At 49.0% G+C, this 24,204-nt stretch overlaps 2 long non-coding RNA genes across 8 annotated transcripts in view; one reads left to right on the forward strand and one right to left on the reverse strand.

The window, feature by feature from the left end:
- The window catches only part of LOC138845651 (uncharacterized), a 20,444-nt gene extending 15,918 nt beyond the window's left edge, over window positions 1-4,526 (forward strand). For 2 of the 3 annotated variants that reach the window (XR_011382869.1, XR_011382870.1), the window contains one exon: window positions 3,016-4,522. This is a non-coding gene — a long non-coding RNA (uncharacterized lncRNA). Of the gene's footprint in view, window positions 1-3,015 lie in introns of all 3 variants that reach the window. The other variant, XR_011382871.1, reaches the window with a different exon arrangement.
- LOC138845652 (uncharacterized) lies at window positions 3,721-22,896 on the reverse strand. 5 transcript variants are annotated; one of them, XR_011382873.1, is made up of 5 exons: window positions 22,814-22,894; window positions 19,464-19,542; window positions 13,480-13,635; window positions 11,502-11,677; window positions 3,721-6,551 (listed from the first exon to the last, which is right to left on the reverse strand). It is a non-coding gene; the product is annotated as an uncharacterized lncRNA (long non-coding RNA). The 5 variants fall into 5 exon arrangements; XR_011382874.1 differs by lacking the exon at window positions 3,721-6,551 and having other exon boundaries at window positions 11,125-11,677; window positions 19,464-19,539; window positions 22,814-22,896; XR_011382872.1 differs by lacking the exon at window positions 3,721-6,551 and having other exon boundaries at window positions 11,125-11,677.
- Window positions 22,897-24,204: the final 1,308 nt, after the last annotated feature.

Below are 24,204 nucleotides of genomic sequence, written 5' to 3' on the forward strand. Positions count from 1 at the left end.
ATGTCGACATTGCAGGCCAAGGTTTAACCCCGCTACACCACAATGCCAGGTCCTCTCTCTCCTTCTTTCTCCCTTTCAAATAAAAATGAAGAAAAATAAAAGGGCGAAAGTGACCATACCAGAATAGAGTCCCATGTTTATTTGTTCATATGAGGTTTTCAAGCTGGAACTTGTGGGTGGCATTTACACTTTTTTGTGGGAAAGAACTTGATGTGGCCCGCGTGCGTCATGTCCACGTTTTGCCATATCCATGCGGCTAGGGATGAGAAGGACATGGTATCTGTGTCTGTGTTTGTCTCTGTGTGTTTGTGTGTTTGTGTGTACCTGCTGTGAGATGAGAACAGTGTTCAAGCCGAATTACCTGGAATCATTATTCCAAGGTGACACTTAATGTTACTCAGACAAGAACTCAATCAACATACGGTACCTAGAAGGAATCCCGTTCAAATCACTGGGTGCCTTTTCAAACACAATGATAAAGTCTAATGGTGGATATTAGAGAATGGAGAGGGAGATATGGGCCAGGGGTGGAGAAAGCTTGTTCTGTGTTCACTAGGTTACATTTAGGGAGAAGTAAGACATTGCTGGGTTCTATTGCACGGTAGGGCAACTAAGATAATGAAAATACATAACGAATTTCTCTGAAACAGAACTAGAAAGTAGGAGTTTGGATGTTTTAGACCCTGAAGAAGTGCCTCATTTTTGAGTAGATAGATATATGTACCCATAGACACACACTGATTGGACATAAAACAATGTAAGCAGGTACTCAAATGGGACCTCAAACATTTTTACATCTGTTTAAATTTTTTTAATATTCAAAGGACTTTTTAATCTTAGAAAACTGAAGAAATATACAGAAAGAACAGTAAAAATATGTCATCTCAAAAATGTGAAAGAAAGAGTGGGGGAAAGAGGGAGAGGGTGAGAGAGAGAGAGGAGAAGCAGGAGGGAGGAAGGAAGGGAGGAAGGGAAATATCATGCTATTCTTAGAATTGTATCCATGAACTGCATTAAATCTGTTCTCTTCATGTTAGAGTAAATAATGTTAAAAAATGAATCAGGGGGCTGGTGCTGTGGTTCACTTGGTTAATCCTCCGCCTGTGGCACCGGCATCAAGTGGCCCAACTTGCCTGCTCTGACACTTTTCTTTTTTCTTTCTTTTTTTAACTTTTATTTAATGAATATAAATTTCCAAAGTACAGCTTATGGATTACAATGGCTTCCCCCCATAACTTCCCTCCCACCTGCAACCCTCCCGTTTCCCTCTCCCTCTCCCCTTCCATTCACATCAAGATTCATTTTCAATTCTTTTTATATACAGAAGATCAGTTTAGCATATATTAAGTAAAGATTTCAACAGTTTGCACTCACATAGAAACACAAAGTGAAAAATACTGTTTGAGTACTAGTTATAGCATTAAATCACAATGTACAGCACATTAAGGACAGAGATCCTACATGAGGAGTAAGTGCACAGTGACTCCTGTTGTTGACTTAACAAATTGGCACTCTTGTTTATGGCATCAGTAATCACCCTAGGCTCTTGTCATGAGGTGCCAAGGCTATGGAAGCCTTTTGAGTTCGCTGACTCTGATCATATTTAGACAAGGTCGTAGTCAGAGTGGAAGTTCTCTCCTCCCTTCAGAGAAAGGTACCTCCTTCTTTGATGACCTGTTCTTTCCCTTGGGATCTCAGTCGCAGAGATCTTTCATTCAGGTAATTTTTTTTTTTTTGCCAGAGTGTCTTGGCTTTCCATGCCTGAAATACTCCCATGGGCTTTTCAGCCGGATCCGCATGCCTTAAGGGCTGATTCTGAGGCCAGAGTGCTGTTTAGGATATCTGCCATTCTATGAGTCTGCTGTGTATCTCACTTCCCATGTTGGATCGTTCTCTCCCTTTTTGATTCTATCAGCTAGTATTTGCAGACACTAGTCTTGTTTATGTGATCCCTTTGGTTCTTAGTCCTATCATTATGATCAATTGTGAACAGAAATTGATCACTTGGACTAGTGAGATGGCATTGGTACATGCCACCTTGATGGGATTGAATTGGAATCCCCTGGTATGTTTCTAACTCTACTGTTTGGGGCAAGTCTGACACTTTTCTTAATGACATGGTCATATATTTCACACCTGTGCTGCTTCTATTGGTCCCCTTGGTGGGTTCCTGTACTCCTACTCTAAGATCATCTCCTCCATCCATGCAGTCTCCTCTGCTCGGGGAAGCATAAAGCATTTTCCACCTGTGCCTCTCACCTCTCTGTTGTCTTCTTATTCTATTGCACAGATCTAGGTGTCTACCTCACTTCATCTGTTAGCCACAACTCACACTCACCTGCCATGGTCTCAGTGATGTACACAGTGGTCACCCCCATGCTGAACCCCTTCATCTACAGTCTGAGGAACAAAGACATAAAGAAGGCTCTGGAAACTACACAAGGGTCCATTGCTCTGGAGCTAAGGAAGTACTGATAATCATAGGACTCAAATGCCTGGACCAGAAATCCTGATTCCATGACCAGATTGTGAAAGTATAATTTTCTCCTTCATGTTGGTTCCTGGAGTTGATGTTACTCTGATTTCCACCTGTCTCACTTGAGCAATTTGCTCTTTACGCCTTCTGCTCTCTTTGGTATTTAAACATCTTTCCTTTTCTTACTTTCCTGCTTTCCCAAAGACTTCCCAAACACAGAAACAGCTGGAATTCACCATCATCTCTTGGGACAGTAGGCTATCTTAAGAATAAGTTCTCTACACACGATGTGTTCATACTGAGTAGATTTTTGTTTGTTTTACTGGAAAACATGTTATGTGTTTTGCTACTCCCATAATCAGACTACAGCTGGCAACTGAGGTCATTTACTGAGTGTAGGTTAAGAAAATCTGAGGCCACAGTCTTTCTCCTTTATCTCCATCATTCCTGGGTATATCACTAACAGCTCTTCCTGATAGCGGAACTTAATACATCTGTGTGTTTTCTAACTGGTCATTGGCTTTGATTCTCCCCTTTAGGGTCCTGTACTGTTTCAGATCCAAGTGTCTCCCTCAACCAGTGCACAATAGGCACCTTCTGGAATCTACGCCATCATGTTCATTAGCAAATGTGTTTATTCCATCTATCAATTATGAAACCATATCTATCTAATGATGAACAAAGGACTAGGGTTATTTTAAAAAGATACATTCATTTATTTGAAAAGCAGAAATACAGTGAGAGAGAGAGATCTTTCATCTGCTGGTTCACTCCCCAAAGAGCTGCAATGGCTGGAGCTGCGCCAATCCGAAGCCAGGAGCCAGGAGCTTCTTCTGGGTCTTCCACATGCAAGCACTTGGGTCATCTTCCACTGCTTTCCCAGGCCATAGGACAGCTGGATCAGAAGTGGAGCAGCTGGGACTCAAACCAACGCTCATATGGGATGCTGGCACCATAGCCAGAGGGTTAGCCCACTACGTCACAGCACCGGCCCCACCGAGCTGGTTCTGACATCACACCTCTGTGCCTGCCCTCTGCTGGCCCCAAGTGCGTCCATGGTGCGGTTTGTGCAGATGTCTCTGATCTGAATGCCAGTGCATTTGGCGCGAAGGCGTCTCTGGACCCAACTGCAACTGCATGCAGCACCTAGAACTGTGCCCCCAAAACAGCTGTTTGGTAGAGAAGGTCTTTTCCTTGCATCCCTGAGACCGGGGTGAACGCAGCCAACGCAAAGGAGCAGGTCTACGCGACCCCACTGCCTGCTGCCCAGGACAGGCAGAAGCCAGGTCCTGCCCCGGCTGCAAGCACAAGGCAGGCAGACAGGCTGAGGATGGAAAGACGGCAAATCCAAAATGCCCTGAAAGACGCCGTGACGTCACCGCGTTTTCTGCTCTTCCTAGTGCTGGACGTTCCTAACCCAACTTCCTGCTCCAGTCACGGTGGCCTGAGGGTTCCTGCAGATGAAGCCAGATCGGGGCGGCGGCGGGACAGGGGGGTCTCCTCGGGTCAGGCCTGCCGGGCCTCCCTGGCGGTGCTGGGGGCCGCGCCCCTCAGGAGGGGTCAGCCACGCAAGTCGACGCCTGCTTCAGGTCGCCCACGGCCTCCTCCACGGCGCCGCCGCAAGCAGGGGGGACCCCGCCGGAGCCCCGCGCCCAGCCCCGCCTCCGAATTTGCCCCGAGCACGTCCCGTCGCGCCGCGCGCCCTCTGACCCGGAAGCGCTTGGCGGTGGGGCCGCTACCGGCGCGGCGCCCCCTCCCGACCCGAGCGGGGCCGCCGTGGGCCAGAAACACAAGACAGGGTGGCTCTCCTCGGCGAGGGTGAGGCGGCGGCGCTTTTTAATGCGCCCGGGGACATTAGGAGCGCGGGTCCCGGCACGGGGCGGGGTGAGGAGTGGTCCTGGAGTAATGGGCGGGGCCCGGGGGCTAAGGCGGGGCTTCTGAGCCCGGGCTTGAGGGGGTTCTGAGGATATGGACAGGCCCCGGGAACAGGAGCCAGGGGGAGTCCCAGGATAGTGGGCTTGGCCCGGGGGTTGGGGGGGGGTGTCCCGGGCACAGGTGCAGAGGTGGGTCCTGGAGTGGTGGGCGGGGTTCCGGGCATGGGCCTTACAGAGCCCCGGTTAGTGGGTGAGGGGGGTCCTTGTGGATGGGGCAGGGGGCTTAAAGGGTCCTGGTATGGTGGGCAGGGTCCAGGGGCTGAGGGGTCCCAACTGGGTGGTGGGAGGAGCCCTGGACATAGGATTTACAGGGTCCCAGGATAGTGGGTGAGGGGGGTCCTGGCTGGATGTGGCCATGGTCACAGGTATGGGGCTTAGAGGGTCCTGTGGTAGTGGGCGGGGCCCAGGGGCTTGGGGTGGTTCCTGATCAGGGACCTGAGGAGATTCTAGGGAGATGGGTGGGGTCCCGGGGATTGAAGCTGAGGCGTGTCCCTGGATGGTGGGCAGGGTCCCAGGTGTGGGGCTTAGAGGGTCTGGAATAGTGGGCGGGGCCCCGGCACGGGGGTTGAAGAGGAGGCTGTCCCAGCATTCAGTGTGGAATCCTGGACACAGGAGCTGAGGGGAGTCCAAGGTTGGATGGGTGGGGCCCGGGAATTCAGGGGTTCCTGGCTGGATGGTGGGCGGTGTTCAGGGGCCCAGGGACTCCTGGGGAGGTGAGTGGGGCCCGGACACTTGGTGAGGGTGGGCTTTACAAATAGCAGGACTATATTTTTGCCTTCTATTTAATCCTAAAGTTGATTGGATGTGTGTCCTAACTTTTACTGGAATTGCTTTTGGAGTCTCAATCTCTGCTCTGCACCGGGGCAGGTGGCAGGGTTGTGGGGGAGCTCCTGGCTGTTGGCTGGTGGTAGTCTCAGCTCCTGGCCCTTGGCTGGTGGTAGGCTCATCTCCTGGCCATTGGCTGGTGGTAGGCTCAGTTCCTGGCCATTGGCTGCTGGTAGGTTCAGCTCCTGGCTGTCGGCTCGTGGTAGGCTCAGCTCCTGGCAATTAGCTGGTGGTAGGCTCAGCTCCTGGCCGTTGGCTGGTGGTAGGCTCGGCTCCAGAACGTTGCTGTTGGTAGGCTCAGCTCCTGGCTGTTGGCTGGTGGTAGGCTCAGCTCCTGGCCGTTGGCTGGTGGTAGGCTCAACTCCCAAATGTTGGCTGTTTCCAGAACTAGACCGTTTTCCCTTCTGACAAAATATCGATACCCACTTTATAATGACCTTATTATGAAACCATATAGAGAGCATAATGTTTTCCTGTTGCTATTCTCAGTAACTTGGAGTTTTTCACACCCATTCATCTAAAATGTCAAAGGAGGAAAACAATAACATTTCAAGGAATTTGCAGATTTCATGCAGCCATGTCAGGATTGATGATAATCCTTGGGTCTAAGGTTTATATGTATGTATATGTATATACCAGTGTGATGTATTTTGATGTAGCAGTGTCAAAATTCAGGACCTCAATAGCAACCAAGTGCTACAGATTGCACAGCACGATACTCCTGTTAGAAGCAAACATTTGATCAAAGCCCCAGTCTACAGTTGCATGAGTGTGATGACAGTTGCTTGGATGAGTCTCTCAAGTTTTGGGATGCCTGTTTATCAAATTCTATGATGATGTTGCAACATTCTGAAGAGTTTTACTGTAGAGATGTGATACAGTATGACCATGGTAGCAACTGTGGAGACAGGCTGACTATCAGTAAGAGAATCAATCTTCTGAATTCAGGGGAATCGAAATCTTCAATGAATTGAGAACTCCACTGAAACATCAGTGTTGACATGTGGCTACTTTTATAAAAAAACAGAACAAGCCAACTGGTTTTGCCCTGGGAAATATTACAGGGAGAGTTGCTATTCATTATATTAATCTTGCAAACCCAGCCAAAGATAACTGCATCTCTAAATGCCATCTATCCAATGGAATCAACATTTCAGTGCCTCAAGTTCTCTATGGAGTAAATGGAATTTCAATCGGCTATCATCCATGGAAGTTCATAAATGTTCACGGAGTTCATCCTGGGAAATAATGATGTCATTGTCCACCAGCCAATCAGTGACTCCTCCTTTCCATTACACACCTGCTACAGGGATTTTCTGAAATTCCAAGGAGATGGAAATTACTTTAAATTTAGATTTCTGTGGGCAATGCCAGAGACTGTGTCATGCTTATTCAACAACGTGTACATTCAAGATTATTGGAAAAGAGTCTATGGACTCTGTACTTTGTTATATTTGAGGATTAAAAGGAACAACAAAGTTTGAGCACAACCAGATCAAGTCAACTACAACGACCAACCTCCAACTCCAACTGCCCCCCCCCCCCCCAAATCAGCAGCAAACGAAAAGCACACAGGTCCCCATCTGCCTACAGTGGAATCCTCATGCCCTGTAGGTGAGTTCTCAGGGCTCCCCATTTCTTCCACTCACTTTAACTCTGCAGATCAACAGAACTTACCCTCCTGGGGAACAGAGGGGATGAATCCCCCTCATTCTTTCCTCCGTTATGGGCCTGCATTTTGATCTGCTCTAGCCACGTTGTAAGGTAAAGGCTAATGAAAGCACATTGATCAGGTGGGAGAGGATCTAACTGCCTGTTCAGAAAAGAAGATTGTTAAAGCTGCTCTAGTGTATTAAGAGGAACCAAGTGGGGATGAAGGCAAAATACTTTAGTTACATAACCAGGATTTGATAATGGAAATGGGTCTTGTAATGAACCAAATAGTATTTGGTTGAGGGATGATGTGCCATTGTGCCATGTCCCCTATAGGCACCATTGAGCTTCTGGGAGTCCAGTCTTCACAACTGTGAGCTTCACCAGAACCATCGCAGTGGGAAGGAAACTTCCTTCCGGGATTATATTTGTGAACCAGTAGGTACGGATGGGGTGACTGGATCACAAGTGGGTGGGGGTGTGTTGGAGTATAGAGGACTAATAAGTAGAGTTGTTAGGAGGAGTTGGGGATAACATAGAGGCAGAATTGTCACAGTGGGAAGGAAACTTACTTCCGGGATTATATTTGTGAACCAGTAGGTACAGATTGGGTGACTGGATCAAAAGTGGGTGGGGGTGTGTTGGGAGTATAGAGGACTATTAAGTAGAGTTGTTAGGAGGAGTTGGGGATAACATAGAGGCCAAATAGAAACAGGATAACACAGGGCAATGAGCAGGTTAGGTATGATAGGAATAGAGTCCTGACGTTCTGGGCATGGAGTGAATAAGGGCAGATACTGGGAAGTAGTGTCATTTGTCATGGAAGGAAAAAGGTGACAAAGTGAGGAGAACTGGGAGAGAGGTAGATGAGAGGGTTAGAATTTGATGGGCCTGAGGCAGGGCAAGACTGAGGTGAGAGGTCATACTAAGATTAGGTATGTGATCTTAGTATGTGGAAGATCTTCTGTGGAAGATCAGGCTGGTGTGGGAAGCAAGTGGGCAGACAGGACATAGTCACAGAAGGTTGAGGTTGTTATGGAGGAACAAGAGGAAGAGGGAGGGTAGAGGAAGAGAAGGGTGAGGTAGGGAGAAGGACCAGAAGGAGGGTGGGGAGGGAAGCAAGGATCAGAAGGAAGGTCAGGCTGGGACGGACGAGCAGAAAGAGGGTGAGGCAAGCATCAAGGTACAGAGCAAAGGCGAGGATGGCCAGGAGGGTGAGAAGGAGGAGCAGCACGAGGCTGAGATGGAGGATAAGGAGGAGGGTGAGGCTGGAATGACAGACCAAAAGGAAGGACAGGCTGGGGGGCAGGACAGTAGGACCTTGAGGCTGGAGTTGAACAGAAAGAGGAGATGGCTGATACAGAGAAAGAAAAGGAGGGTGAGGCTTGGGAGGAGGACAAGGAAGATGATGAGGCTGGAGCAGAGGTTCAAAAGGAGGCTGAAGTGGAGAGGAAAGACCAGCCAGAGGGTGAGGCTGGAGTAGAGGAAAAGGACAGTGAATGGGCAGGGAGAAGGAAAAGAAGGGTGAGGCAGAGGGTCAGAAGGAGGGTGAGGCTGAGGCTGGGAGAGAGGAGCAGGAGGAGGGCGAGGCTTAGGGGCAGGATCAGAAGGCAGGTGAGGCTGGCACAGAGAAGCAGCAGGATGCTGAGGGCTGGGTGGGTGACCAGGAGGAGGTTGAGGTTGGTGTACAGGTTCAATAGGAGGCTGGTGCCGACAGGACAAAAGGAGGGTGGCACTGTGGAGAAAGACTGGAGGAAAGGCAAGAATGGCACAGAGAAGCAGCAGACGCTGAGAGCGGGATGGGGGACCAGGAGGAGGGTGAGGTTGGTGTACAGGTGCAATGAGAGGCTGGCGCCATGTTGACCAGACAGAAGGAAGGTGGCGCTGTGGAGAAAGACTGAAGAGTGGGGTGGGGGACGAGGAGGAGGGTGAGGTTGGTGTACAGGTGCAATGAGAGGCTGGCGCCATGTTGACTGGACAGAAGGAAGGTGGCGCTGTGGAGAAAGACTGGAGGAAAGGCAAGGACGGCACAGAGAAGCAGCAGGATGCTGAGAGCGGGATGGGGGACCAGGAGGAGGGTGAGGTTGGTGTACAGGTGCAATGAGAGGCTGGCGCTGACGTGAGGGAACAGAAGGAAGGTGGCGCTGTGGAGAAAGACTGGAGGAAAGGCAAGGACGGCACAGAGAAGCAGCAGGATGCTGAGAGCGGGGTGGGTGACCAGGAGGGTGAGGTTGGTGTATAGGTGCAATGAGAGGCTAGCGCCATGTTGACCAGACAGAAGGAAGGTGGCGCTGTGGAGAAAGACTGGAGGAAAGACAAAGCTTGTGGAGAGCAGTGACTGTGTGTCTGTGTCTGTGTAAAAGGCTAGGAGAAGGGTGAGGCTTTAGTGCAAGAAGTGCTAGAAGGCATTTCCGAAGATCATGGCCATAAGGGAAAGAAAGGCAGAGAGGAACATCCGGAGGAGGCTGAGACTTGTGTTTAGATGCAGGAAGACGAGGCCTGTGCTTGGGAGCAGGGCTGGGCGGGGCTTATGTTTAGAGACAGAGAAGGGCAAGGTTGGTGTTCAGCATGAGAAGGGGGATGAGATTTGAGTGAGGAATTAGTAGTAGGATGAGACTTTTGGGGAAGCCCAGGAGGGCAAGCTGGCGGTGCAGGAGCAGGGCCAGGCTGGGGTGCAGGATCAGAGGGAGGGTGGGGCCAGTAAGGAGGAGCAGGGGAGGAAAAGGCTCCAATACTGGACAGGGAGGAGGGTCTGGGAGAAGAAAAGGAGAGTCAGATGTGGGGAGGGCACTGGAGGAGGGTGAGTCCAAGATGCAGGATCCGGGGTTTTTGCCTGGTGTGAAGAGACAGAAGGGACGTAACAATGGTATGGCTGACTTGGATAGGTGGGCTGGAGTGCAGGGCCCAGAGGAGGATGAGGCCAGTACGGAAAAGCAGGATGGTAAGGCTCAAATATAGATCTAACGGGGTCAGGCTGGAGTGGAACCAGACAGGTGGGGCCGGGCTACAGGATCAGGAGGGTCAGGCTGGTGGGAAGATTAGGAATAAGGGGGAAGATGGCATTGGGAGGCAAGAATTATTTGAGGCTTATCTGTCATGTTGTCCGGAGAAGCTCCTAGCAGTCAGAACCAGTGACTGGTAAGGGTCCAGGACTACAGCTACTTTTATAGGCCAGCTTGTGTCACAGTGTCCCTTATGATATAAACATGCCCCACCCATCAGGGAAATGGTTCCATGGCATAGGTTCAAGAATAATCAAGGGAAATAGGACAGAGAAGAAATTGCTCTATATGATAGTCCTTCTTCTTGGGGTAACATGTACCTTGGCCTATCAGTAGGCAGAGTGACCAAAGGCCATGGATACCATTAGAATATTGGCACCTAGAACTGCGGTGTGATGTAGAAATCGGGAGATGTGGGAAGACATCAGTTCCCCAGTTCAGCTAGCTCATTTCCTTTTTTTTTTTTTTTAAGATTTTATTTGAGGCAGAGTTACAGACAGTGAGAGGGAGAGACAGAAAAAGGTCTTCCTTCTATTGGTTCACTCCCCAAATGGCTGCAACAGCCAGAGCTTTGCTGATCTGAAGCCAGGAGCCAGGACATTCTTCCAGGTCTCCCACATGGGTGCAGGGGCCCAAGTACTTGGGCTGTCTTCCACTACTTTCCCAGGCCATAGCAGAAAGCTGGATTGGAAAAGGAGCAGCCGGGACTAGAACTGGCGCCCAAATGGGATGCTGGCACCACAGGCAGAGGATTAACCTACTGCACCACAGCACCAGCCCCAGGCTAACTCATTTTCTAAAGTCCTTTCACAACAGTTATATATCCACATGAATATGAGGTAACCAGAGTTGCTATGTCCCTTTCATTATTGTGGAGGATGGGAGAGGCCAGAGAGGGACTTCTGGGCTGGTTGTTGGTGATAAGCAGTGGGATGAGAACTTGTGCCAAAAAAGGAGATGTATAGGAGTGCTCCCAAAAATCCAATCCAATCCTCATCTCCTTATCAGAATCAGGAGGGCAAGGATAGAAAATAAGGGAAAGATGGGAATGATAGCAGCATGGGGGGGGGTTCTCTCACTTCCATCTCGCTCAGTGTGGGCAGAATGACTAGCATCTAACACATTCTGATTCAGAGCACAACTTAATAAATGTAAATTTCTTAAGTACAACTTTGCATTATGTGGTTCTTCCCCCAAACCCACATTCCCACCCCCAAAACCATCCCACCTCCACTCCCTCTCCCATCACATGTTAGATTCATTGCTAATTATCTTTATACAGAAGAAAAACTATATACTAAGTAAATATTTCAACAGTTTGCACCCACACAGGCACACAAAGTATAAAGTACTTTTTGAAGACTAGTCCTACAGTTAATTCTCACAGTACAACTCATTAAAGACAGTGGTCCTTCATGGGGAGCAAGTGCACAGTGACTCCTGTTGCTGATTTAACAATTGACACTCTTATTTGTGAGGTCAGTGATCACCTGAGGCTCTTGTCATGAACTGCCAAGGCTATGGAAGCCTCTTGAGTCCACAAACTCTGACATTATTTAGACCAGGCCATAATCAAAGTGGAAGTTCTCTCCTCCTTTCAGAGAAAGGTACCTCCTTTGATGGCCCCTTCTTTCCACCAGGATCTCCCTCACAGAGTTCTTTCATGTAGCTCGTTTTTTCCACAGTGTCTTGGCTTTCCATGCCTGAAATGCTCAGAGCACAACTTTTCTGCAGCGTAGTTTTCAGCCCTTGCGGCTCTGTATTTCCTCCTCCTGGGGCCCAGGAACCTAGGAACATAATTGGTAGGAAGGCACACATTAGTTACTAGGCATACTAGGCACACACATCTGAGTGTGTGCACTGTTGAGTCCACTACCTGAGGTGGGTGACCCCATGTTGGTTGACCTTTGGTGGTTTTTTCTTGGCAGTGGCTTCTTTACTCCCTGAATTCTCCTCTTCTACACAGAATATTTACAAACTAGGATGGGTGCAACAACTTTGCCATCAAACAAGAGGCCAGAGAGTGGGAGCACTGCTGAGATGCAGGTTGGCACAAGGAGGGGTTCCTGAGGAGGGCCCAGGGTGGCAGGGCCCAGGCAGGTCCATGTCCACCTCAGGCCAGGTTGGTCATGGGGGAACCTGGCGGCTTGGTGGCCAGGAGCAGGTGGATGGCTGTGCTCTCTGATTCAGCCTGCAGCCTCTGATGGTTGTGCCTCTGTCTCTGCACCTCCTCCTCCAGGGCAGCCCTGTCAGCCTTCTTCTGTAGGTTCTCCTGCAGCTTCCTGAGCATGGACTCCAGGTGCAGCATCTTCTCTCACAGCCTCCCAGGCTCTCGCTCAGCGTCGGGCTTTGGGGTTCCCTTGAAGTCTCTGCTCTCTGGGATGGGCTGTCCCTCCTGAGACCGTGACTCCACAATGGAGTAGCAAGTAGAGGTGATCCCTGAGACAGACTGCCACTCATCCCCCATGGTCTCATTGCCTGTCTCCTACATGATCTTGCTGATGGAGCTCCTCAGACAAGGTTTGTGGCATGAAGTAGGACCTCAGCTTGGGGCTCGGTCACCCTTGTCCTCCTGGCCACCACAGTTTAGCTGTCAGGTGCCGGCAAAGAGACATCCCCCATCCAGGATGAGCCAGGCAGCTCCAGTGGCCAGGAGGACAAAGGCATAGACGTTTCATGCATTTCATAGTCATAAATTTAGAAACAGTGATTCTTCTCACCTGCACTCCCATTCTTCTTCCTCCTCCCTCTACTATTCCCATTCTTACTGTGTTTTTGATAATAATCATTCCAATTGGAACAGCATGATCTCTCATTGTGGTTTTCTAAAAAAAATTTAGTTATTTGATATTCTTAAAGTGGTGGAATAGGGAAAGGACATACCGCTTTAGGCTAGGAAAAAACAGTAGCAAAAAAGTGGAGGAAGGGTATTCACATGAGAAAAGTTGGAGAGAAATCTGCAAGGGAAATTCTACAGCAGGAAGAGGGATGCCATGGATCCACGTGGAAGGTGCGGATGCATCCAACATATGACCCCTGCAGCTAAGAGCCAGAGGAAGCAATAGCTTTGGAGAGCAAGATGAGAGCATACTGCAGGAACCCGTGCCATAGGAGATACAGCCTGAGTGAATACAGCTGTGATACATAGGTGATACAACTTGGTGTGAATGTGGCTTGGAGTTCAAACAGGGACAGTGTACCCCCCAACACAGCAAAAATGGGCACATTTCTCTCTCCCCATCCCCTGACAATGGCACCTGGCAACCAGCTGGGAGAGGGCACCATCTTGACAGAAGTTGTGGCTGTGGCAGCTTGGATGCACTCACTGGGTAATGGATGGGGAAAAGCCACTATTCTCAAATCAGTAGCAGCTGTGGTGGCTCTTGTGTGTGCCAAGCAACACACAGGGAGAAGTTGCCATTTTCAAATGAGTCATGGCTGTATTGTCTCTTGTGCATATGTGTGATCCAGGGATTTTACCAGAGGGAAAAAATCCACATTTCTCATTGATTTTCAGTCTAGCTAAGAGGACTGACAGGGGTTGGGTACTCATGTGGGACTGTGAAGTGTCCCCAGACTCTTAACCTACCAGAGGCTCAGGGCTCAAAGTGCCAAGGTGCAGCACCCACAGGCAGCTGGTCTGGGAACATCTCTTCCACTCCGTGGACAGGAAAGGCGAGCAGGGTGGAGCAGATCTTCTGCACCCGTGACAATGGGAGACTTGTGTGCAGAGACTGTGGGAATCCTGAGAATACACATTAGGGCACAGACTGTAACTGGGCCTCTGAGCAGTCACTGAGTGTGGTGCCAAGGGCTCAGAGCTCCCTGACTGCTGGGGTGGTTCATGGTAGTGGGGCCCATGTTCACATGAGGACTGCACAGATCCTTTATGTGGTTAGTGTGGCAGTGCAGGCCAGTGCTGCACCCACTGTGTGCTAACCCGGGGCATTGACCACCTTGGAGGAGAGGAGATGAGGGTGTGATTATGCCAACAGGGGTGATCATACCCTCCTTCCTGCTGAAAAGAGATCTACTGCACTCCACTGAACTCTTGCCACTCTTTGTGCACTGACAGAGTTCTGAGACCTCATGCAAAATATGCCACTAGGTATTAACTGAAGGACCAGACACTCAACTAAGACACAGAGACATAGTTCAAAGACAAAATCCATCAGAGGAGAAAACAGTAATTTCGACTCTCGGCAGTTCCAAGATGGCAGAATAGGGAGGGAGCTTACTGATCTAGTCCAGGAGAATATAGTTTCATAAAAATGGAGATAGTGTAGTCTCAGGGAAGAGTTATGGGAAAAACAGCTGAGGAAACACTCCTGAAATTAGAGGGACACAGTTGGTGGTGTGGGCACCCAGGGCTTGGGACTCTAGCAGCCAAGAGCCTCTGCATCAGCGCTGGAAAGTGAGGTGAGGTGAGTCTGCAGAAGCCCGAGACACTGGTGGAAAAGTGCCAGGAAGAGCCTAGAGAGCATGAGGCTTGAAGTCCCCTAGTGGAGAGAACACCAGCCTAGCTAGAGGAAAGAAAAAATAAAAGGGATGGTACAAACATGTTTCTCTCTCTCCAATCACATTACAAAGGTGTATTAGCCAATAGAGTGGGCACCATTTTGGACATATGTAACAGCTGTGCCAGCTCATGTCTGCACCCAGCAATCAGTTGAGCAGAAATCTGACTCTGGTGGAGAGTAATAACAGGAGACTAAGACTTAGTGAGTATGTGGAGCTTCTGAACAGGACTGTGGAGCTTCTGAACTGAGGGTGTGTGGCTGAGACTTTGAGTAGTCTCAGTGGGAGACACCACAAGCTTGGGCAGCCCTGGCTACCCAGTGAGAGACATTGCAGAGGAATCTGAACTTACACTGAGGACTGCACAGATCCTTTGTGTGGTCCTTAGGACAGAGCAGATGAATATTATAATATTATACCCACTGGGGCTAGCGCTCAGGCACTGATCACCACTGAAGAGAAGAGCTCAGCCCAGCTGAGCAGAATTACTTCCCTTCTGATTAAAAGCAAAAAAGATTAACCATGCCACACCTGGGTGTGTCACCTTAGGCATGCCATAACCATGAAGAACTGAACAGAGCTCTCTGGCCACACTCACAACAAGCCTCTAGAGATTCAGTGAAAGCAGACAGTTCACTTATCTACAGAGTCATAGTACAATGAGAAAAGCCACCACAGTGGAAAACTCACACACACAAAAGAAACCAATGAATATCTCCAAAAATTCTGAACAACAAATGCAGTAATCCAAGCAACAAAATAAGGAAGACAACATGATGCTCCCAAAAGAACATGACACTTCAGTTCAAGATTATGAAGATGATGAGATAGAAGAAATGCAAGAAATGGAACTCCAAAAATTGATAAGAATACTTAGAAGTGATCAAATGCAAACATACAAACTACTGAAATCCAAATCTCTCATATGAAAATGAAATCTTTTTTTTTTTGACAGGCAGAGTGGACAGTGAGAGAGAGAGACAGAGAGAATGGTCTTCCTTTTGCCGTTGGTTCACCCTCCAATGGCCGCCACGGCCGGTGCACTGCGGCCGGTGCACTGCGCTGATCCGATGGCAGGAGCCAGGAGCCAGGTGCTTTTCCTGGTCTCCCATGCAGGTGCAGGGCCCAAGCACCTGGGCCATCCTCCACTGCACTCCCTGGCCACAGCAGAGGGCTGGCCTGGAAGAGGGGCAACCTGGACAGAATCCGGCGCCCCAACTGGGACTAGAACCTGGTGTGCCGGCGCCGCTAGGCGGAGGATTAGCCTAGTGAGCCGCGGCGCCGGCTTGAAAATGAAATCTTAAGGAGGAATCAAACTGAAATGAAGAATCCAATAGAATATGAAATGGAGATATTGAAGAGAAATCAAAATGAAATAATTCAATAGGACAAAAAATGCAGTTGAGAGCTTTAAAAACAGAATAAGTAAGGCAGAAGAGAGAATATCAGACTTAGAAGACAGAGCACAGGAAAGTATACAGTTAAAGCAAAGACAAGAAGAGGAAGTTAGAAATCTAAAAAATATTGTTAGGAATCTACAGGCCAGCATCCTATTGAATGGGGAAATGTTGGAAGCATTTCCACTGAGATCTGGTACCAGACAGGGATACCCACTCTCACCATTGCTATTCAATATAGTTCTGGAAGTTTTAGCCAAAGACATTAGGCAAGAAAAAGAAATTAAAAGGATACAAATTGGGAAGGAAAAAGTCAAACTGTCCCTCTTTGCAGATGATATGATTTTTTATTTAGGGGATCCAAAGAACTCTACTAAGAGACTATTGGAACTCATAGAAGGGTTTGGGAAAATAGCAGGATATAAAATCAATACACAAAAATCAGCAGCCTTTGTATACACAGGCAATGCCATGGCTGAAAACTTATTCTTTTTTTTTTGACAGGCAGAGTTAGACAGTGAGAGAGAGACAGAGAGAAATGTCTTCCCTTCGTTGGTTCACCCCACAAATGGCCACTACAGCTGGCGTGCTGTGCCAATCTGAAGCCCGGAGCCAGGTGCTTCCTCCTGGTCTCCCATGCAGGTTCAGGGCCCAAGCACTTGGGCTATCCTCCACTGCCTTCCTGGGCCACAGCAGAGAGCTGGACTGGAAGAGGAGTAACTGGGACAGAATCCAGCACCACAACCAGGTCTAGAACCCAGAGTACTGGCACTGCAAGCAGCAGATTAGCCAAGTGAGCCGTGGCGCTGGCCGAGAAAGAACTTCTAAGATCAATCCCATTCACAATGGCTATAAACAATCAAATACCTTGGAATAAACTTAACCAAGGATGGCAAAAGAAACAATCAGGAAAGTGAAGAAGCAACCAACAGAATGGGAAAACTATTTGCAAATTATGCAACTGATAAAAGATTAACAACCAGAATCTACAAAGAGATCAAGAAACTCCACAACAACAAAACAAACAACCCACTTAAGTGATGGCCAAGGACCTCAATAGACATTTTTCAAAAGAGGAAATCCAAACTACCAACAGACACATGAAAAAATGCTCAGGATCACTAGCCACCAGGGACATGGAAATCAAAACCACAATGATTTCACCTCACCCTGGTTAGAATGGCTTACATACAGAAATCAACTAACAACAGATGCTGGTGAAGAGATGGGAAAATGGCACACTAATCCGCTGTTGGTGGGAATGCAAACTGGTAAAGCCACTGTGGAAGATAGTCTGGAGATTCTTCAGAAACCTGAATATAGCCCTACCACACAACCCAGCTATCCCACTCCTTGGAATTTACCCAGAGGAAATTAAATTGACAAACAAAAAAGCTCTCTGCACCTCAAAGTTTATTGCAGCTCAATTCACTGTAACTAGGACATGGAATCAACCTAAATTCCCATCAACAGAAGACTGAATAAAGAAATAATGGGATATGTACTTTATAAAATACTACACAGTGGTAAAAAAATGAAATCCAGTCATTTGCAACATAATGGAGGAATCTGGAAAACATCATTCTGAATGAAATAAGCCAGTCCCCAGTCCCAAAGGGACAAATATATGTTCTCCCTGATCTGTGACAGCTAACTGAGCACCTAAAAGGAAACTTATAGAAGTGAAACTGACACTATGAGAAACAATGACTTGATCAGCCCTTGTCCTGACTGATGAGAAAGAGCTTACTATTTTATTCTTTTCAGTATTTTCCTTTTCTACTTAATACCATTGGTTGAACTTTTTAATTAACACACATTTAATCTTAGGTGTTTAACTTTAACTGAAAATTGATCCCTGTTAAATATAAGAGTGGGAATAAGAGAGGGAGGAGACATACAGTTTGGCACATGCTCACTTGGACTTACCCCTAATGGTAGAACTAGAAACATACCATGGGACTCCAAATCCCATTAAGTTGGCATGTACCAATGCCATCTTACTAGTTAAAGTGATCAGTTTAAGTTCATAATTGATCATAAAGATAGGATTAAGTGTCAAAGGATCACATAAACAAGACCAACGTCTGCTAATAATAATTGATATAATTAAAAAGGAGAGAACAACCCAACATGGAAAGCAGGATACACAGCAGACTCGTAGAATGGCAGATGCCCTAAACAGCACTTGGGCCTCAGAATCAGCCCTTAAGGCATTTGGATCTGGCTAAAAATCCCATGAGAGTTTCTCAGGCATGGAAACCACAACACTGTGGCAAAAAAATGACCTGAATGAAAGATCTCTGTGAGATCCCAGTGGAAAAAATGGCCATCAGAGAAGGAAGTACCTTTCTTTGAAGGGAGGAGAGAACTTCCACTTTGTTTATGGCCTGGTTTAAATAAGGTCAGAGTTTATGAACTTAAGAGGCTTCCGTAGCCTTGGCAGCTCATGACAAAAGCCTTGGGTGATTACTGACATCATAAATAAGAGTGTCAATTGTTAACAACATGAGTCACTGTGCACTTACTCCCCATGTAGGATCTCTGTCCTTAATGAGTTGTACTATGTGAATTAATGGTAAAACTTGTCTTCAAACAGTACTTTATACTTTGTTTCTGTGTGGGTGCAATCTGATGAAATTTTTACTTAGCATATACCAAGTTGAACTTCTGTATATAAAGATAATTAAAAAAGAATCTTTATTTGTTGGACATTGTTGCTAGTGGTGCCTTAAGCCTATGCTTGCAGGGTGGACTGAAATTATGCCTTTGCAAAATTGAAGGACAAGAAAAAAAGAAAGGAAGGAAGGAGATGGATCAAGGGAGGGAAAGAGAGGGGGAAGGCAAGTGTGGTTGCCTGGTCACTATTCAGTATATACCAGAAACCTGTTTTCTTTTTATTAATAAAATCTAAAGCAGTGAAAAATCTGGCCGGCGCCATGACTCACTAGGCTAATCCTCCGCCTTGTGGTGCTGGCACACCAGGTTCTAGCCCCGGTCAGGGTGCCGGATTCTGTCCCGGTTGCCCCTCTTCCAGGCCAGCTCTCTGCTGTGGCCAGGGAGTGCAGTGGAGGATGGCCCAGGTCCTTGGGTCCTGCACCCCATGGAAGACCAGGATAAGTACCTGGCTCTTGCCATCGGATCAGCGCGGTGTGCTGGCCTCAGCGTGCTGGCCGCGGCGGCCATTGGAGGGTGAACCAATGGCAAAGGAAGACCTTTCTCTCTGTCTCTCTCACTGTCCACTCTGCCTGTCAAAAAATAAAAAAAATGAAAAAAAATGAAAAAAAAAAAAACTAAAGCAGTGTAAAATCTAAAACATAAGTAAAACTCAGAGGAGCTGCCCAGTGCACACCCCACCTTCAGTGAGGGTCCTATCCTGGCCCTCCTCCCACCCCCTGCCTCCCTCACCACAGGTGCACACAGCACGGCTGACTGCAGCCCTCGGCTCATCGCCAGAGCCTGCACAGGATGCTGCAGTCTTAGTCACACCTCTTTGTCTTTAGTCTGCTTCTCTCTCTCTCTCTCTCTCTCTCTCTCTCTCTCTCTCTCTCTCTCTCTCTTTCTAACTCACATGCACACACACACACACACACACCCATGTTCAAACATTCCATTGTAGAGAGAAACTTGTAAAAGGGGCAGGTAGGTGAGGGCTTACCTTGGAGCACAAGGAGTTCTCTGAGCCGATGGTTGAAATGGAGCTCCAACTGGTGGGCAGCTCCCTAGGTGTGACCCTGCTGGGGGTTGGGAGGGAGGAGGGAACAGCCATTGGCCCACCTTCTCTGCATCCCTTCCCACGGAGCCTCCCACACCACACAGAGCTGAGGACATAATTCCCAGTGTGTGTGTCAAGCCAGAGAGACATGCGGTACAAGCCCACAGCCCTGCCCGTGCTGGAGTACCTGGTGATTTGGGTTCCCACTCTGCTTCCTGCACAGCCCTGGGAGGCAGGAGCACACAGGTGGCTCAAGTCCCTGCCGCTCACGAGGGAGACTCAGATTGGGTTTCTGGCTTCAGGCTGCAGACTGGTGGAGGCCCAGGTTTGTTGTGGGAATTTGAGGAGTGAAACAGTAACTGGAATCTGCTTGTTCTCTAATAAATAAAACTCCCGGGGCCGGCACTGTGGCATAATGGGTAAAGCTGCTGCCTGCAGTGCTGGCATTCCATATGGGTGCCGGTTCATGTCCCGGCTGCTCCAGTTCTGATCCAGCTTTCTGCTGTGGCCTGGGAAAGCAGTAGAAGATGGCCCAGGTTCTTGGGCCCCTGCACCCATGTGAGAGACCTGGAAGAAGCTCTTGGCTCCTGGCTTTGGATCAGCTCAGCTCTGACCGATGTGGCCAATTGAGGAGTGAACCAGTGGATGAAGATCTCTCTCTGCCTCTCCTTCTCTCTCTATGTAACTCTGACTTCCAAATAAGTCTTTAAAAAAACTCCTAAAAATGTGCATAGCATGATTATACTTTTATAAAACAAATATATATATATATATAAAATAGATATTTAGATCATGCACAAAACTATTCAATGGGTTTTTCGTTTGGTTTGTTGGGTTTTCTGTCACCCAACTGTTTGAGAATGACCCCTCCTAGATGGGCTGCTTTCCAAAGTCTTTGAATCAGGCAGGAGAGCCCATCCCAGGGGTTACAACTCACCTGGATAGAAGAGCCCATCCCAGGGGTTACAACTCACCCAGATAGAAGAGCCTATCCCAGGGGTTACAACTCACCCAGATAGAAGAGCCCATCCCAGGGGTTACAACACACTAGAAAACGAGTGCCTCCAGTGGTCACCTTTGTCCTACAGGGGGTCAATGAGAATGGAGTCCCTGACATTGGTGCTTTCTTTGTCACATGAAATGCCAAGTGGGTTAGGGTTGGTTCTGAGCTAAGGGTCCCCCGGGGCTCGGGGCCCCACAGGTGAGGCTGTCACTGGGGCATGGCGTGCTCTCCTCTTTCTCTGTGTGAGATCCCGAGGGCAGCTCTGTGGTGTTTACCCCGAGAGCCGCAAGCGTGGTTGCCAGGATCCACCTGTGTAGGTGTCTCCCCCGAGAAGTCCTCCTGTGGAACACACAACATACACATCACACATCATACACACTACACACACACCATACACCACATACATACCATACATTATGTACCATACACATCACACAGCGTACACACACATCATACACAGTATACACACCATATACCACAGACACACCAAACACACCACTCGCCATACACACCACACACACCATACACATCACACACCATACATGCTACACACACACTATACACTCTATACACACCATATACACCACATGCCATACACACCACACACACACCATACACATCACACACCATACATGCTACACACACACTATACACACCATACACCACATATACACCATACATCACACACCAGACAGTATACACACACACCATACACACTGAACACACCATATACCACACACACCACACGCCATACACACCACACACATACCATATACATCACACACCATACACACCACACACACCATACACACCATACATCACATATACGCCATATATCACACACCATACACACCACACACCATACACACCACACACACACACACTGTATGCATCACATACCATACACACTATACATACACACAGTACACACAATACACCCCATACAGCACACACACACACTGTACATACCACACACACACCATACACACCATATACCATACACAACACCATACACACCACACACACACCATACACACATACACTACACACCATACACCACACACACACTACACACATCACACACCGTACACACTACACACAACACCATACACACCATACACGGCACACACACTGCAAACATCACACACCATACACACTACACACACATCATACACAACACATACACTACAAACCATACACCATACATCACACACCAGACACCACACACACCACACACACACCATACACATATCACACACCAGATTTCACACACATACACCACACAGCAGATACATCTACACCTATCTACATGCGTATGTATCCCATACACACACACCATACACACACCCACCCAGGTACCAGACACATCTATCACACAACACAACACATTCACTACACACAGAGCTACCACATATACCCACACCTCCATCACACACATACCACTTCCCCATTATACACACCCCACACCCCACATGCACACACATACACATACACACTACACACCATCACAGTACACAAACACACATGTGTGCACTGCATGGTTCTTCAGGCCTCAGAACCCCTCTTGCTGATGTCACACTGCATCCTGGCTGGGGGCCTCCAGCCCCTCCCCCTGCCTGGTCAGGGGCCACCTCTGGCAGGCTCTCCGGCCACCTGGCCTCTGCCCTGGATGCCGCCCTGGCACACCATGGACCCCAGTGGGCTCATCCTGTCGAGTGCTTGCCATGAAGCTCTTGGAATCCCAATTCTGGGATTCTAGGGCAGTCTCAGAGACCGGTCGCTATGGGGCTGGGGCCCAGTGTCTCCATTTTGGACCCTGGTTTTCATCTTCCCGGCCGGGGGGTGGGGGAGGGCTCTGTCCTGTCTCAGTGGGAGGGACCAGCACCTGGTCAGCTACTCTCACAGGTGTGTCCCTCCTGCTCGGGTTTGGGGGGCCCTGCGTGGCCCCACCAGGATGCATCCTGGCCTCTACCTACTCCTGGGAGGGGCCTCAGCCACCTGCTATCCATTCCCACCTGCTGCATTGACAGCCTCCTCCCTCACTGTCCACTGCCCTTGTACACAGCATTAGGATGGGCACCCTAATGACCATGCCATGGGTGTCCCACTCAGAGGCGTACTAGTGGTGCCTGTCCACCCCCTGACTGCTCTTGCCACCCCCGCCCTACTGCCTGGGGCAGCCCTGCCCTCCCATCTTCCACCTCTCACTGAGAAACAGCCCTTCAGCTCAGCATCAGCTCCCCACAGGCTCCCCCTCCTCAACTCCTGGGTACCAGAATCCCTAACTCACTGCAATTGGAATTCAATCTGGACAGTGAAGTCCAACCAAAGGCTTCTCGCTCAGTGAAGGCTGACTTGAGAAGTGAGGAGGGGATCTATGGGGTCACATGGAACCCAAGGCGCCTCACAGAGCATGTGACCCGGCAACCATGGCAATGGCCCCATGGTGGTGGGGGGAGGGGAATGGCTCTGACCTGGCTGGGGTGGGGGTGGGGGAGGGACTGTGGGGTGGATCTCCCAAGTCCCTCCTGAATCTGGTTCACAGCTCTCGGTTATATATATATTTTTAAAGATTTATTTATTTATTCTGAAAGTCAGAGTTATACAGAGAGAGGAGAGGCAGAGAGAGAGAGAGAGAGAGGTCTTCCATCCAATGGTTCACTCCCCAATTGGCCGCAATGGCCGGAGCTGCTCTGATCCGAAGCCAGGAGCCAGGTGTTTCTCCCCGATCTCCCATGCGAGTGCAGGGGCCCAAGGACTTGGACCATCTTCTACTGCTTTCCCAGGCCATACAGAGAGCTGGATTGGAAGAGGGGCAACTGGGACTAGAACCAGTGCCCATATGGGATGCCGACACCACAGGTAGAGGATTAACCTACTGCACCATGGTGGCGCCGGCCTCCCAGCCCTGGGTTTTGATAGGAAACTTGAACGGCCCACAGGCATGCTCACAGCACACTCGCTCCTCCACAGCCTTCTCAGGGCCTCTGATCTGTAGTTCTAGAAGTTTCCCAAGGGTGGGTGTTCGGGGCTAGAGGTTATGATGCCCAGGCATCCCATGTTGGATGGTGGAGTATTTGGTTCAAGTCCAGGCTCCACTTTTGATTCCAGCCTCCTGGTAGTGCAGGTCCCCTAAGTGACAGGTGGTTCCGGGCCACCCCCATCAGGGACCTGGATTGCATTGCCAGCTCCTGGCTTTAGCCTGGCCCTGTCTTGGATGGCACAGGCGTCTGTGAAGTGAACTGGCAGATGGGACGTCTCTGTCTCTCTTGCTGCTCTCATATAAAATAATCTATTTTTAAAAGATCTGGTTCCCATTTGTAGGTCTCTCAGTAGTGCCCCTCTGAAGCTGCCTGCAGCCAGGTGATGTGTCTGTGTCCAGCTCTGCTGCCCAGGGCCCGCAGTGGCTGGGGTCTGCTGTCCACTGGGCCGGTGACTCTGAGAAGCCTGAGTGCAGCTGTACACACACCACAGCTGCCTGTGCCCGTCTGCACACTGCACACTGCTACACACCTCTGGGTGCATACCGTTCACACACGGGCACAACTGCTGAGCACACACAAGACTCCCCGCCCCGTACACATGCCTGCGCACACACCCCATCTGCCGCACCACAGCATGGACCAGGGTGAACCCTGACAAGGCTTGGAGCCTGGCAGAGCCATCTGTGGCTTGGGTGAA

Source organism: Oryctolagus cuniculus, chromosome 16 (genome assembly GCF_964237555.1).
Source record: "Oryctolagus cuniculus chromosome 16, mOryCun1.1, whole genome shotgun sequence".
NCBI classification, from domain to species: domain Eukaryota; kingdom Metazoa; phylum Chordata; class Mammalia; order Lagomorpha; family Leporidae; genus Oryctolagus; species Oryctolagus cuniculus.